This window comes from Anomaloglossus baeobatrachus, chromosome 2 (assembly GCF_048569485.1).
Source record: "Anomaloglossus baeobatrachus isolate aAnoBae1 chromosome 2, aAnoBae1.hap1, whole genome shotgun sequence".
NCBI lineage: Eukaryota > Metazoa > Chordata > Amphibia > Anura > Aromobatidae > Anomaloglossus > Anomaloglossus baeobatrachus.
In genome coordinates this window covers 566,767,111-566,784,438 of record NC_134354.1, presented here as the reverse complement: position 1 = coordinate 566,784,438, position 17,328 = coordinate 566,767,111, and the positions used below count along the sequence as shown (strand labels likewise).

General features: G+C 43.1%; 1 protein-coding gene across 5 annotated transcripts in view; it reads left to right on the top strand.

Annotated features, from left to right (window-relative positions):
• The first annotated feature begins 865 nt into the window (after nt 1-865).
• The window catches only part of FARP1 (FERM, ARH/RhoGEF and pleckstrin domain protein 1), a 292,161-nt gene continuing 275,698 nt past the window's right edge, over nt 866-17,328 (top strand). For 4 of the 5 annotated variants that reach the window (XM_075336730.1, XM_075336728.1, XM_075336727.1 and 1 more), the window contains exon 1: nt 866-1,230. The gene's annotated coding sequence lies outside the window, so the exon portion shown is untranslated. The remainder of the gene's footprint in view (nt 1,231-17,328) is intronic. The other variant, XM_075336726.1, reaches the window with a different exon arrangement.

The window sequence follows — 17,328 nt, the reverse complement described above, 5'->3', positions numbered from 1 at the left end:
TATGCTAAAGAGACTTGCTACTCATATCAGGCTTTTGAGCTTCTAAAGACTCTGTTCACACATAGTGTAAAAGCTGCTTTTTTCCCCCTTCTACGAGCAATTTCTGTTATAAAACCTAAAAAAAACAAAAAACTGAGCTGTGACAAATGTTCAGTAAACATGCAACATTACAAGCATGTGAATTGCAGCCTCAAGACTAGAAAAAAACCAAGGAGAAAATTGTAGAAAAAATACCCTGACTATAAATAAATAAATTGCAAGTGCTTAATAAACAGGGTACTTAGTATATACATTTTTGCAAAAAGGTAAAAAGCTGTCCCACCTCGTCACGGTGTACCCATCTGAGACAGTCCCTAACCTACTAAAGTTAAAAACATATTCTGTACCTGACTAGTGTCATGTCAAAACTTCAATATGGATGGTAAAGTGGTTAGCTGGGTCCCAGATTAAATACACAGCAAAAAGTTTTTTTATAGTCAGGGTATTTTTTCTACAATTTTCTCCTTGTTTTTTTTCTGTTATAAAACCTGTTCGCGTTTATTTCATTGTTTAATAGAGTTCAAAAGCAGCTAAAAAACACCAGAAAAACATGCAAAAAAAACTTTTTGTGGAAAAAATGCTGGAAACCGCTCAGGAAATAATACAATGAAACACTAGCAAAATGTGGTTCAGGTTTACAGAACTCCAGTGAAGAGCAGAGTTGCCTGAAGCTTCAAAAACGGATGTTAAACGTCGGGAAAAGACTCAGTGCGGATTGTCCGGCTCACACACGGGCGCAGTTATGGAGTCGGGTCAGTTGCAGCTCGGTCGGCGCTAGAGGGCGCTGTGCCCTGAGCGGCGCCTGCTCCCGGCCTCCAGCCACACGTCGGTCTCTCCTCCCAGGGGCTGCAGAGGAGGGGGAGACGGCGGGCTCGGTGTGGATGAGAGGACAGGAGGAGGGGAAAGCCGCTGCTGCTGGGGCTCAGCTCATCTTCCCGCTCCCTGGTCACAAGGAGGCAGCACTGCTCGTCTACACCCCTCCTCCAGGGACAGCAGCCTGTGGAAATCCTGTTTGCAAAGCTGATCCTACAATGGCGACCCTGAAGCGGTTCCCATCCCTGTACGTTCCTGCCTTGTAATGGTCACAATCCCCCCGGAACTAGTGGATTACTGAGAGCAGAGAACCGGCCGAGACCGAGCACAGACAGAGGACTGCCCCGTATAGCGTACACAGGACTCCTGCACTCAGAGGTAAGGCTCAGCACAAAGGGCTCCTGCCAGCAGGGGCACAGCAGGGCCAGGAGGGGGCACAGGAGAGAATGAAAGGACCAGTCAGCAGAGCTGTGCCATGTGTCCTATCACCACCCAGAATGGAGGGGAGGAGAACAAAGATGTCATGGTGGCTCACCTGAACACCTACCTGGATCTCTACCCCATGATCCCTACTACTGCCAGCAGGGCCAGGGAGGGGGCACACTGGATAGAATAAAAGGACCAGTCAGAAGATTGGGCAGAGCTGTCCTATCACCACCCAGAATGAAGGGGAGGAGAACAAAGATGTCATGGACACAGCAGGGTGGCTCACCTGAGCCCCTACCTGGATCTCCACTCCATGGTCCCCACTACTGCCAGCAGGGGCACAGCAGGGCCAGGAGGGGGCACAGGAGAGAATGAAAGGACCAGTCAGCAGACTGGGCAGAGCTGTGCCATGTGTGCTATCACCACCCAGAATGGAGGGGAGGAGAACAAAGATGTCATGGACACAGCAGGGTGGCTCACCTGAGCCCCTACCTGGATCGCCCCTACCTGGATCGCCACTCCATGGTCCCCACTAGTACCAGCAGGGGCACAGCAGGGCCAGGAGGGGGCATAGGAGAGAATGAAAGGACCAGTCAGAAGACTGGGCAGAGCTGTGCCATGTGTCCTATCACCACCTAAAATGGAGGGGAGGAAAACAAAGATGTCATGGTGGCTCACCTGAGCCCCTACCTGGTCCCCCACTCCAGGATCCCCACTACTACCAGCAGGGGCACAGCAGGGCCAGGGAGGGGGCACACTGGAAAGAATAAAAGGACCAGTCAGAAGACTGGCAAAGCTGTGCCATGTTTGCTATCACCACCAAGAATGGACTGGAACAAAGATGTCATGGTGGCTCACCTGAGCCCCTACCTGGACCTTTGCTCCAAGGTCCCCAGTACTGCCAGCAGGGGCACAGCAGGGCCAGGGAGGGGACACACAGGGAGAGAATGAAAGGACCAATCAGAAGACTGGGGCAGAGCTGTGCCATGTGTACTGATACCACTACTCAGAATGGAGGAGAGGAGAACAAAGATGTCATGGGCACAGCAGGGTGGCTCAACGTAGCCCCTACCTGGACCTCCGCTCCAAGGTCTCCGGGATGGGTAGAAATCCTTATAAAATCCCTAATCCCTGTACAGATATTCTCTCATCTATATTAATAATGCATGAAATGCTTCAGACAGTGCACGTACCGGACCCCATCCATGCCCCTATGAGACCCTATGGGGTCTATAACCAGCAAACAACTTGAAATGAGTGCATTGAAGCAATGCCTGGTGATGCCCTATATAGGGGCTATAATCACCGGACTTATACTGGGACTGATCGCGGCTGTGATTTCTGCTCTTCTGCTGTGAAAACCCGAAGGCTTTGTAATCTGATTATTTCCCATCACTGTCGTCCTCCAGGAAGGTGTGAATGTGAGGACTGTTGAGATAAAGGAGGGTTTCTGGCTTCTCCATTTAGGGCTTGATTCATTATTTATGATTTTATTATATTTTTAAATTGTAGGTTTTTTTTTTTTTCTTCGGTATTCCCTGATGTCTTTTGCATCAAATTCATCAAAATGACAATCACGGTTCATGGATTTGGCATGAAATACGAAAAATGCTGTCTACGCTCATCTTTAACATAACATGTCACATAAGCCTTTGAAAATGTTTAACATTCATTTTTCAACTAAAAAAAATCCACAAAAACCTTACTGCAGGCAAGGCCCGGAGTGATGCGCCACAAAAATGCAACATTTGTAAAAGTCGCCTTTCCCTGGATCTGTAAACATCGGGATAAGAAAAGTTGTTGAGGACAAAAAAAAAAAGTCCCAAATCTTGGAGAAACAACAATGAGGAATCAGATCCTTAAGGCCGCTTTACACGCTGCGACATCGCTCAAGCGATCTCGTTGGGGTCACAGAATTTGTGACGCACATCAGGTCGCTTTAGCGATGTCGTTGCGTGTGACACCTTTGAGCGATTTTGCATCGTTGCAAAATCGTGCAAAATCGCTCATCGGTGACATGGGGGTCCATTCTCAAATATCGTTGCTGCAGCAGTAACGAAGTTGTTCCTCGTTCCTACAGCAGCACACATCGCTCCGTGTGACACCGCAGGAACGAGGAACCTCACCTTACCTGCCTCCCGGCCGCTATGCGGAAGGAAGGAGGTGGGTGGGATGTTCGTCCCGCTCATCTCCGCCCCTCCGCTTCTATTGGGCGGCGGTTCAGTGACGCAGCTGTGACGCTGAAGGAACCGCCCCCTTAGAAAGGAGGCGGTTCGCCGGTCACAGCGACGTCGCAGGGCAGGTAAGTAGTGTGACGGGTCTAGGCGATGTTGTGCGCCACAGGCAGTGATTTGCCCTTGTCGCACAACCAATGGGGGCGGGTACGCACGCTAGCGATATCTGTACCGATATCGCAGCTTGTAAAGTGGCCTTTACTGTTCCATTGTGCACTTATCCCTGAAAGTACATTTATTGAATATTGATTGAAATTCCACAAATATTATTTTGGGGTCAATCATTGGGATCACAACCCGTTCTTGGCAAGTATATGGAAGATATTGCTAACATCACCCCACTCATTGAGAACACTGGACTGCTATTCTTTGAATTACTTGAGGTCCTAGCTGTTAAATCCCTTCCGGTCAGATATTTATCATATCTAACATTATATAAAGTGGATTTGCTGGTAAGTGACGTACCGTAGTTGTCCATGATCAGATGCCAGCACAGTGTGAAGCGTTGAGGTCCGCCACTCTGGTTGCAGGGATTTTTATTGGGGGATGCCTCCTACCACACATTATTACTTCCATATGCCCAGTTAGGTGATGTGAAGGGGGGAGGTGCAACCCTTAAATTGCTTTCAGAGTGAAGTGCACTAACCGGGCTCTTTACATGACCTAGTAAACCAGTGATGGATATTGTACCTACACTGTGTGTTGTATGCAGGAGGTGACGCTTGTGCTAAATTACTGAGGTCACACCTAGGTGTCATTACATAGTCGGGATGCTTCTTTGGCATTTATGGGATCATCTGTTATTCTAGTGACAGTAGTATTACTCCACGTGGGTTATAGAACGAGGATCAGAACAGATCTAAGCGCTTTCCAACAAGTGTAAGGGCGCATTCAGATGCCAGGTTCTTTTTTACATAAGAGTTCTATCCGTGTTTTTCAGGGATAGTATTTGTACCTTTTTATAATCTATGGGGCTGTTCACATGTCTGTACATATTTACTGAGTGAATGTAGCTCACAGAAATGAGACCTATCCGATTTTTGATCCGTCACACATCAAACTCACCAATGCGAGTCTATTGGTCTATAAAAAAAAGAAAAACCCCAAAAAACTAGACAGCATTTGGATGCCATCCGTGTTCTGTTTTACACTGATTGACAGGAGAAGCTTGAAAACCTCAAAGTTTTTGAGGTTTTTTTTTTTTTTTTTAAATTCTTTGCATATGAGGAAAAACTGATGATTATTGGATCCAAAACATTAAAGAGGTTGTCCACTACTTTTACATTGTTGGCCTATCCTTAGGATAAAGGGCACTTTACACGCAGCGATATCGCTAGAGTGCGTACCCGCCCCCGTTGGCAAATTGCTGCCCGTGGCGCACAACATCGCTTACGCCCGTCACACATACCTGCTTAGCGATGTCGCTGTTGCCGGCAAACCGCCTCCTTTCTTAAGGGGGCGGTTCGTTCAGCGTCACTAAGCGGCCGGCAAATAGAAGCGGAGGGGCGGAGATAAGCGGGCCGAACATCCCGCCCACCTCCTTCCTTCCTCATTGCGGGCGGCCGCAGGGATGGTGATGTTCCTCGTTCCTGCGGTGTTGCACATAGCGATGTGTGCTGCTGCAGGAACGATGAACAAGCTGCGTCCTGCAACAGCAACGATAATCGGGAATAGATCGACCGGACAACTATGAACGATATGGTGAGAATTTTTGATCTTTAGCGGTCGTCCCTGCGTTTCACACTCAACGATGTCGCTAACGAGGCCAGTTGTGCGTCACGAATTCCGTGACCCCAACGAGATCTTGTTAGTGATGTCTTTGCGTGTAAAGCGGCCTTAAGTCATCAGGGTCTTATCGGCCAGGGTCGGACAAACAGCACCCTGCTGATCAGCTGATCTCGGTTGCGGCGGCAGGCAGCCGTAAATCCTCAGTCGCGGAGCTGCCCTGTCTACTGATGGCGGCCAGATACTGCACATCCGCCTCCTATTGATTTGAATGGGTGGCGGATGTGCACTACCTGGCTGCTATCGGTTGACTGGGCAGCTGTGGAACTGAGCATTACCAACTGACAGCTGCGGCACCGAGAGGAAGTCATCAAATCTCACATTTGGGCAGCGTGGTATGATCTGACAGGTTCCCTTTAAGAGACATTTAGTTTTAGTCTACGTCCTGTTTCTTATTCATGTGCTCCATGGACCAATGTTGGCCTAAACGCTAATGCACATAGCGCTTCAATTTTCCACAAGGACCCCAGGAGACATAACGCAGCTTGTGCTTCTCTAACCCGGTTCGATTTATGGATGTACAGTGTCTTTGTTTTTCATTTACTTGTCATTTTAATACCTGTTCTTGCTGTTAGAGATTGGAGATATTACTGTTTACACTAATACTGCTACTCACAGATATACATTAGTATCCATTGCCTAGACAGGACATGATTGTATCCGTTTACTGGGAGAAATATTTACACTTCATCTGTGAACAGTACATAAATAGTGCAGAGGAAGACGTTGCTTATTCAGATTCCGGATTTCAGTTTTGTAACTTCTAGCAACCCAAACCTAAGAATCGTATATTTTAAGAAACTTTTTATAGAATATTCAACTACAAGTTTATTGTTTTAAGCCTTTTTGTGGTAGGTTTAGGCTACGTTCCAACGATCAGTATCTGAGTTTTTGATGTGCACAATTTCTGCACCATCTTTTCACCTTAGTTTACTTACGTTTTTTTAATTGTGTTTTTGTGTCTGTTTTTATTACATTTTAACACTACTTTTTTGCCTGTTTGTGTCTTTTTTTTAAATAAAGCTGTTTTTATTTTTGAATCCTCCTGGTATTGGCATTCTTAGGTGTGGATTACATGCGTTTGATTCCTTTTCACTGTGTAAATGTACCAAAATTATGTGCGGTTTTTTTTACCCGCGAATCTTCCGCATCTAATGTAAGTCTATGGGAAATTCTACACATAAGACTCAGTGTACCTGCAAGAGAAATTAAATGGAACCTGTCACCAGTTTTTTGCTCTATAAGCTGTGGCCACCACCAGTGGGCTCTTATATACCGCATTCTAACATGCTATATATAAGAGCCCAGGCCGTTGTGTAGAACATAAAAATTACTTTATAATAATTAACTAAACAGTCGGTACAGTGCAGACGGGTCATACCTGCGCAGGACCTCAATGCCGGCACATGTGCATGACGTAGGACGTGTCATGCACCCCGGCTTCAGAAGAAGGAGGACAAAGATGGCCGAAAGAGGAGGCTCTGCACCCGGAGAACGGAGGTACCCATCTGACCTGTCTGCACCGTACCAACCGTTTAGGTAAGTATTATAAAGTTATTTCTACGTTCTACACAGCAGCCTGGGCTCTTATATACAGCATGTTAGAATGTGGTATATAGGAGCCCAGTGGTGGTGGCCTCAGCTTATAGGCCCAAAAACTGGTGACAGGTTCCCTTTAACATGCTGCAGCTTGGAAAGACGCTCTGCATGTCAGTTTACGCAGCGTAAAACACAAACAGTTGGCAGATGATTTGTATTATTCCCATCCACTTTGCTTGTACATGTAAAACACTGCTTTTTTGACTCAGCAAAATTATGCAGTGTCAAAAACGCAAGTAAAACTCATCGTGGGTGCATACCCAAAGTGGTGAAATCAAAGTCCCAGTAGTAGGAATGTGCATAGGTTTCATTCTTGTGATCTACGCCCACTTTCTTATTCTGCTTCTCTGTACTGATCAGAGGGCTCGAGGGGGAGAGCCGTACAGAAACATGTCTGGATGTCTTGTTCATTCCATCACATAAGCGTCTGCATATATTAGTGCACCTGGTAAGCTCTTTTTACCTACTGTCTCCAATGATTATTTTGCTGATCAGAAGTACCATTCTATAACTGTAAAGGACCCTCTAACAAACAGCAAAGATACTATATTAGGTTGAATTTACAGATTTTGTTGGAGAAATGTTTGCAAACGAAAGTTCTTTCTAGCCATCTGAATGGGGTTGTTTCGGATTAATGGGACCATAGAGTTTGTCTCCTGTCCTGGAGAGACAATTTGAATATTTTGCAGAGGGGCATGGCAGCTATAAGTCTCCTTACTTTACTGGCAGCCAGACTGGCTTGCAAAGTCTCCATAAGGAGAATAGTGTTCCGCCGTGGTCCCCACAAAGCTTCTCATGAGCCAGATCAGACACACCATACTTTGCACTGACGAGGGGCAAGCACCCCGAAACACCGTGTCTGCAAATTGGGATTCTGATCTGGCATATATATCCTAAGTTATATGTAAAGGATTGTTAAAAATCCAAATTTAACTTTTAGGATCGCTACTTCCAATAGGTGGCGCTGCGCTAGAGTTTGTCTCATGTCCTGGAGAGACAATTGGGACCATTGAAGAATTTTCTGCAATAAAATCCACAGCAAGTACACAAAAGATGGATCAATGGAAACCATGCCTCTACATCTACTTTGATGACTTTTCCATGATAGGGGTTTACTCAACATCATAAATGGTTAGAATGGCAAACTGCTCATAGATGGGGATCAGCGACCCCAAACTGTGAAGTTCGAGGTTGGACTCTAACATGGACTTATCAAAAAAGTTCACTTAGGCTATGTGCGCACGTTGCGTAAATTCATGCAGTTACGCTGCGCTTTGCAGCGCAGCGTAACTGCATGCGTCCTGCGTCCCCTGCACAGTCTATGGAGATAGTGCAGGGGCCGTGCGCACGTGGCGTCTCAGAGCGCAGCGCTTCGGCTACTGCCGAAGCGCTGCGCAAAAAGAAGTGACATGTCACTTCTTTCCTGCGCTTTGCCGGCAGCTCCTGCTCTGTCTATGGCAGGAGCTGCAGGCAGAGCGCATGGAATCGGCGCTCACTACGGACATTTCTGCAGCGATCTAAAGCGCACATGTGCTCTTCAGATCGCTGCAGAAATATCTGCAGGGCTAGTACGCAACGTGCGCACATAGCCTTACTGTTCGTATGTTAAAGGGAACCAATCCCCAGGATTTTCCTATATAACCTAAAGCCAGTGCTATACTGGTACTATCAGGCTGACTCTATACATACCTGTAGTGGGCAGTTCGGATGTTTAGGTTTTGAAATCCAAGAAAGTGAAATTTGTAAAATGAGCAGCTTCTTGAGTGACAGTTGCACTGGGACAGATAATATATTCATAGTTATCCCCTCCCCCTGTTAGAATTAGCATAAGCATTATACAAATGACTCACTTTGTCTAGCAGGACCTGTGGTGAGGTCTTACCCATGTCACCAGAAGGGGCGGGGCCTCAGCCACCAAAGCTGGATACCAGGTCACATGGCTATGACCTCACCACAGGTCCTGCTAGACAAAGTGAGTCATTTGTATAATATTTATGCTAATTCTAACAGGGGAGGAGATAACTATGAACATATGATCTGCTCCAGTGCAACTGTCACTCAAGAAGCAGTAAATTTACAAACTTCACTTTCTTGGATTTCAAAACCTAAACACCCGAGCTGCCCACTACAGGTCTGTATAGAGTCAGCCTGATAGTGCCAGTATAGCAGTAGCTTTAGGTTATATAGGAAAATCCTGGTGATTGGTGCCCTTTAATGAAGTTTGTTGAAAGGCTGCAGCGCATGCAATCAACAAACATTACTGCATGCGAAAGATGACTATACACTGCTGTAAACAAAAAAGATAAAAAAAAAATATTGAAGTGGGCTCCCTAACCATTGCACGTAAAACAGACGGCGATGGGCTGCAACCCTCAGCTGTCAGCTTTTAACTTGGCTGGTTATCAAAAATAGATGGGATCCCATGCTGTTTTATTTTTTTTTGTTTTGTGTGTAAGTCATTTAATTAAAAAAAAAATGGCATTGTGGCCTCCCTATTTTTGATAACGAACCAATGAAAAACACACAGCAGCACAGCAGGGGGCTGGTATTATCAGGGCCAGAAGGGCCCATGATTATTTGGCCCCTTCCCAGCCTAAAAATAGCAGCATGCAACTGCTCCAGATGTAGCGCATCTTTTAGATGCTCCAATTCTGGTGCTTTACCAGCTGTTCCCGATCGCATTGGTACTGTGACAATCGGGGTAATATTTGTGGTATTGATGCCAGCTGTGAATTGACAGTTAAATAAGAAGAAAGGCTGGGGAGCTGTGTGTTCCTGAAGAGCTATGTTAAGGTAACCCTTTTAACTGATGCCTTTCATTTTGTATGGGAGGAACCAGCTCCTTTAATACAAGTTATTATCTACCGTAGGTGATATATTTTACAATCTGAACTCGTCATCACCTAAATATTGCAGTAAAGTACAAGCAGTTATTAGATTGTGACATTTTCTGTTGCTGACTTGTCTTGCAGGAAGCAGTTCTTGTATAGTTTTCTGTTGCTAAATCACTGCCCCATGCATATTTGTGTATTGATTTTTGGAACATTACAAGAATTGTTTTGTCCATGAGCAGCTCCGTGTTAGGTATTGTCGTCAGTGGGTTTTTTTAACTTATTTTTTTAAGGTTCAAGTCTTATGGGGCTTAACGCTATTAATTTGTGGATTGATTTATGTAATTTAATATGATCTATGTTTATTGAGCATAAATTATTCCTTTGCCTTGGTCTATTCTTACCTTCCATGACATTTACTACTTTAGATTCATTTATCATATGGATTTTATTTTGCCAGGGTTCTGCAAACTTTTGTCCACAGCGTCCCTCTGGAAAAAAAACGGATAAAACACGTATGTGAAAAACGGACATGTGTGAACAAAAAATCGCATCATGTGCTAGTCTTGTCTGACTTAGAGACTGGTCTAGCGCATGTATTGCACGCAGCTCCTGCAATTATGCTCTGCATGTTCAGTCACTTCTGCAGTTTGCGGATGTGACTGATCTGATAAATTCAGCAGCCGTGTGAACTTGGCAAAGAATCATACATGCCCATAGCACATTTATCATATTTTCCCACTCCCCCTTTTTTGCACACTCTTCATAACTGCTGAGGAGAAAGAAAGTGTTAAGACCAAACAATAAAAGTCATCCATGTTTCTTTTTTTATATTTTTTTTGCAAAATTTACATTGATTGCATTGGATAAATGACGGATGTAAGGCTATGTGCGCACTAGACCGTTTTACCCGCGGATTTGCCTCGGAAATTTCTTGAGAAATGTCTGCAATCTTTGTGCAGACATTTCCCAGCAAATCCTATGTGAAAAAAAAATAGCTGTGCGCACACTGCGGATTTTTCTCAAGAAATTTCCTTGAGAAGAATTTCTTGAGAAAATTTCTTGAGAAAATGAGCATGTCAATTCTTTTCCGCAGGTACCTGCGGATTTCTGCAGTACAGCCTGCAAAATCCGCAGGGAACAACCTGCGGGAAAATCGCGGCAAATTCGCGGCAAATCCGCATTCGGATTTAGTGCGGATTTTTTCCGGAGGTCCGGAAATCTTCCACTCCAGAAGTTTCTCAAGAAATTTTCTTGAGAAACTTCACATTTCTAGTGCGCACAAAGCCTAAAGTCACCAATTGTTATGGCTGGGTTTTTTCTCAGTATTGAAACATAATACCAACCCCAAACATCTCCAAGAGGACCACTGGCTTTCTAAGGAGACTGAGGGTTAGGCTACATGCGCACACTGCGTTTTTTGTCGCGTTTTTGCCGTCTTTTTTGGTGCAGTTTTGTTGTCAGAACTTTCTGACATTTGACTTCCCAGCAAAGTCTATGAGAATTCAGATTTGCTATGTGCACATTGTAGTTTGTCAGTGTTTTTTTTGTCAAAAGTTTGACAAAAAAAAAATGCAGCATGTTCATTCTTCTAGCGTTTTTGTCAACATTTGTCACAAAAAACGCATCAAAAACACATGCTGTCAATTTGGTGCATTTTTCATTCGTTTTTGGTGCATTTTTGTCACAAAAAAAATGCATCAAAAACGCACCAAGCGTTTTTTTTTTTTTTACATTTCCAGGCTCTCTGACCTTACTGACACTACCTTGTTTTCATATACAGTTAGGTCCAGAAATATTTGGACAGTGACACAAGTTTTGTTATTTTAGCTGTTTACAAAAACATGTTCAAATTCAAAAATACAATTATATATATAATATGGGCTGAAAGTGCACACTCCCAGCTGCAATATGAGAGTTTTCACATCCAAATCGGAGAAAGGGTTTAGGAATCATAGCTCTGTAATGCATAGCCTCCTCTTTTTCAAGGGACCAAAAGTAATTGGACAAGGGACTCTAAGGGCTGCAATTAACTCTGAAGGCGTCTCCCTCGTTAACCTGTAATCAATGAAGTAGTTAAAAGGTCTGGGGTTGATTACAGGTGTGTGGTTTTGCATTTGGAAGCTGTTGCTGTGACCAGACAACATGCGGTCTAAGGAACTGTCAATTGAGGTGAAGCAGAACATCCTGAGGCTGAAAAAAAAGAAAAAAACCCATCAGAGAGATAGCAGACATGCTTGGAGTAGCAAAATCAACAGTTGGGTACATTCTGAGAAAAAAGGAATTGACTGGTGAGCTTGGGAACTCAAAAAGGCCTGGGCATCCACGGATGACAACAGTGGTGGATGATCGCCGCATACTTTCTTTGGTGAACAAGAACCCGTTCACAACATCAACTGAAGTCCAGAACACTCTCAGTGAAGTAGGTGTATCTGTCTCTAAGTCAACAGTAAAGAGAAGACTCCATGAAAGTAAATACAAAGGGTTCACATCTAGATGCAAACCATTCATCAATTCCAAAAATAGACAGGCCAGAGTTAAATTTGCTGAAAAACACCTCATGAAGCCAGCTCAGTTCTGGAAAAGTATTCTATGGACAGATGAGACCAAGATCAACCTGTACCAGAATGATGGGAAGAAAAAAGTTTGGAGAAGAAAGGGAACGGCACATGATCCAAGGCACACCACATGCTCTGTAAAACATGGTGGAGGCAACGTGATGGCATGGGCATGCATGGCTTTCAATGGCACTGGGTTACTTGTGTTTATTGATGAAATAACAGCAGACAACAGTAGCCGGATGAATTCTGAAGTGTACCGGGATATACTTTCAGCCCAGATTCAGCCAAATGCCGCAAAGTTGATCGGACGGCGCTTCATAGTACAGATGGACAATGACCCCAAGCATACAGCCAAAGCTACCCAGGAGTTCATGAGTGCAAAAAAGTGGAACATTCTGCAATGGCCAAGTCAATCACCAGATCTTAACCCAATTGAGCATGCATTTCACTTGCTCAAATCCAGACTTAAGACGGAAAGACCCACAAACAAGCAAGACCTGAAGGCTGTGGCTGTAAAGGCCTGACAAAGCATTAAGAAGGAGGAAACCCAGTGTTTGGTGATGTCCATGGGTTCCAGACTTAAGGCAGTGATTGCCTCCAAAGGATCCGCAACAAAATATTGAAAATAAAAAATTTTTTTTTTTTGGGTTTGGTTTATTTGTCCAATTACTTTTGACCTCCTAAAATGTGGAGTGTTTGTAAAGAAATGTGTACAATTCCTACAATTTCTATCAGATATTTTTGTTCAAACCTTCAAATTAAACGTTACAATCTGCACTTGAATTCTGTTGTAGAGGTTTCATTTCAAATCCAATGTGGTGGCATGCAGAGCCCAACTCGCAAAAATTGTGTCACTGTCCAAATATTTCTGGACCTAACTGTATGACTTGTCACTTTGTCGGTGTAACCTTCTAATGCTTTCACTGATCCAATTGAGTCTGTATTTCATTTTGGTCAATACATTTAGTGTATTCCCTTCATGTTCAGTGTGTCCATTTTTCCATCTGTTTCATTTTATTTTTCTTGCATGCAAAAAAAAAAATTATAGGTTTTCCAAGTTTGCTCCATGAAGAAGATGATATCTTTCACTTGAATGAGCAAGTTCTGTTTGCTAAAATCTTGCATGTTCTCCTTGGGAAAATTGGCCAGCACTCATACAACCGTGAATAAGGGCTCGTTCAGACATCGATTTTTCCAAATGAGTTGTGACTGTACTTTCACAGATATAACATGTACCTATTACAGGTTATGGATCTGTTCATATGTCTGTGGTATTTTGGTGGTTGAAACTCAACAATGCAAGTGAATTGGTCTGTCACAAATTCGGACCGCACTCAATGCCATCCATGAGCTGTTTTTTTTTTTTGTTTGTTTGTTTTTTTACTGATGGTGGAAGCTGGAGGGAGCCAGTCATTGTTTGTTTTGCATTCAAGAAAAATTGATTAAATTGTGTTGATAAAACCAGACACACTGACCAAATACTGATGAGGGCGCAGTCTCATCTGAGGATCGCACTGGCCGGCCGCTCTCCTGACCCGAGCGTGACAGCCGGGGCTGTGGAGTGGGTAAGCCAAACCTGCGACTCCGACTCCTCAATTTCCCTTGCACCGACTTCAACTCCCACATTTATTGCTTATATTTAAGTGAAAAATGTATTGTAGTTCGATACATAGTTTATTACATAGCGTTATAAATATTTAAGTGGCAAACAAGTTTTCAACAAAAACATACTAAATAACATTTGTGCAGTCTATGAATTTGTTCTAAGAAATAGAATTGCCTCCATCAGACCCTCCTTCATATATGACCTCAAATCTGACCTAATAAATTTAAGGCTAGAAAACAACATCTCTACACTAACTTGAGTTGGAGGCAAAGCCGTAACCACATGGGCAACATCTCTAACAATTTCTGGGTATAAAGGAATTGCCTCGTGCACAGTCAGTTTTGATGAACGGTTACATTTTTCTATTTCTTTGAGAGAAAGTGAAAAATGTTGCTGAAATATGGTCAATCTGCTTGCTATAGGAGACGGAATGAAATCTTTTTCCTTGCGGCAACGCTTTGCCTGCTCCATGTCATCCAAATACTTGTCAAAGTTAAACTCCTCCTCTGATGAGGATGAAGATCTGGCAGCAGTAGCACTGTCAGGACCCAAGTCCTCTTGCTCTTGGCAGTCCTGTAGGCCACTCATCCTAACTGCTACTTCAGTCAGAGCTTCTTTTCCTTTTACTAAGCTGTTGATCACCAAGCAGTATATGATGACTTGGGTCCACATAAACAGCTGCCAGAAGAATTTTATTTTCCAATAGCTGTGCCTCTCTCCGTTTCATTGAAGCAGAAAAGCCATCTGTGATTAAACCTCCTCTTTGGGACAGGCAAAATAGCAAGTTCTTCCACTCCCTTATGAAAATGCCAGGAGTTAAATCCTCAGCTTGTAATTTTTTAGTCACGGTAAATGGGTGATTAAGCGATTTCTTCAATTCAGCCACCTGTGTCCATTGACCTTCATTTAGGGTTACCTGAGGGTTCGCCATATCTATAAGAAATGGTTTTCGTCAAAGCAATCGCTCAATCATTAAATAAGTGCTTCCCCACCATCGATCAGACAATTGCCCCTTTCCCAGCACATCTCCAAGATGGAATCAATTTTAGAGGTTCTGGCGGCAATAATAAGCTCAAAAACGGATCCTCACAAAGAGTGAGCATGTCAGTTTGTGTGGCGTTTTTCTAATCTGCTTTTGCTATTGAAAACATTTTCTATGAGCTCAAAAACCTTTCAAGTGAAAGCTGATCTTTTGCAGTTGAAAAACGTATCTTCAAAAAACGCAGCAAAAACGGTGTGTGAATGTAGCCTTAGATCATGAATAGAACAGCAATTTATAGGACATTTCATAACTTTCCCAAATTCATATGAAAAAATATTCAGCACATTTTGGTAGAACTACTGTACCCAATTTATTATATATGTTAGGAGTCGGTGTCGGTCCATTTTATTCCAATTCCACCAAAATGAACACCGACTCCACAGCCCTGGTGACCATTGTATAGAAATGCAGTCCGTCACACTCAATCGGAAGAGCTGCCAGCTAGCGTGAGCATTGTGAAACGATCCTCGGCCATGTAACTGCGTCCTAAAACTCACTGTGATTTTTCATGTACATATAAAAGACATCTGAATGACCCTTAAATGGCTACAAATAAACCCAGGGAAGTTTGGCTCTGCAGTGATATTGTTTAGTATCTGTCACCGTTTTTTGAGGACTCTATTATTCTTAACCAAATTCTCAACTTCATTTGCTGAAATGCAGCCCCAAACTTGCAAGTAACGTGCATTATGCTTGCTTCACTGTTGCCTGCAGACAGTCATTGTTGTAGCACTCTCCAGCCCTTTTGCGAACAAACATTCAAATGTTTCACATTTTGATTTATCTGTCCAGAGCGCCTTCTGCCATTTTTCTGATCAAAAGTTCCCATATTTTGTGCAGGGTTGAGTTGCTTGGACTTGTTTGCATGCCAAAGGTGTAGCTTTTGGCTGCAATTATTCCATGAAGACCACTCCTGGACACACATCTTCAAATAGTATATAATTGTAGATGGTTTCAACTGGTTGCTGCCATTTCTGAGCTGATGAAATTTTCTGATTTTTGAAGAGACATGTATGATATGGCTGTGATTTGTTGCATTTAATTTTCTTGGTCAACCACTGCTTCTACAGTTTCAATGTTGCCCATTTCTTGATGTCGTCATTGCTGAGAAAAACCTGTACTGTAAGTACTTATCCATCATACAATGCCATCAGGGAAATGTGTGCTTGGCTACAAATTCTATTCTGCAGTAGGACAAGAACACCAAAAAAAACAGTAAAGGTTTTTAAGAACTATCTTCAGCGTAAAGAAAAACAAGGAGCCCTGGAAGTGATGATGGTGAAGATCATGGCTCTGTGAGGCCATATCATTGAGTCTGTCTGAGATTGCATAAAGAGACACATCGATTTGTGCAATACTACATCCACAGAAGATCTCTGGTTGGTTCTTCAAGATGTGTAGAACAACCTTCTTGGTGAGTTCCTTCCAAAGCTGTGCTGGTATATATAGAAGAATTAATGCTGTTTTGAGCACAATGTATGGTCATATCAAATATTGATTTGATTTTGATATTTCTTTTGTTTATTCACTTTGCATTTTGTTAATAAAATTAAAACTCTGAACATTTCTATTTTTAAAAATGTTCTTATTTTGCAGCATGTTTTCCAAACCTGCCTAAGACTTTTGCACAGCACTGTATGTGACAGGTCACAGAGGTAATGTGTAATCATTCTCGCCTTCTTCCAAAAGTCTTACAAGTCTTACTTGAATTCACCCTTGGGTCTCTCTGGCAATGTAATGTTTAAATTGGACACAATACGGAGAAGCATATGGTAGCCAAATTGCTTTCCCCCTCCCTTTTTCGTTCCAAATGTAAATTATCCTTTGAACAGCTAAGACTTTAAACAGGCAACACCCTAAAACAAATTACTGTAGCAATAGCTCAGTATTATGACTTTCATCAGTCTGTACTTACCTTGTCATGTTTTTCATGTATGTGCAATTCTATCTTGTGTTATAATGGCTCAATCTGATAATTCTTCTGAAGAAAATATGCATTCCTATAAGTGCAATAGGTTTAGGACAGTTGAAAACTAATTTTGCCTCTGGCTTGTTAGTTGCTAGAAAATGTCCTTCTTTAGTCAGTGACTGTATGCAGTGCTAAGCCATACAGTGGCATTTTTTGCTATCTGTGTCCCATTGTGCAAAATAAAAATTAAGTATACTAATACATGGTGCCCGCTTTAGTGCTGGAAAAAAGAACAGACGCTGCTATAACAAAGAGCAGATTCAAACATCAAGTTTTCTTTTCATGGGCACATGGATCTATAGAGTTTAAAGTTATTATTCATACATCCGCGCCAATCCATGCATCCGTTCCGTTAACTAATATGCTATTCTGATCCATTTTTTTTTAATACAGAATCTGCCACTCAGGCATCTGGGCACACAC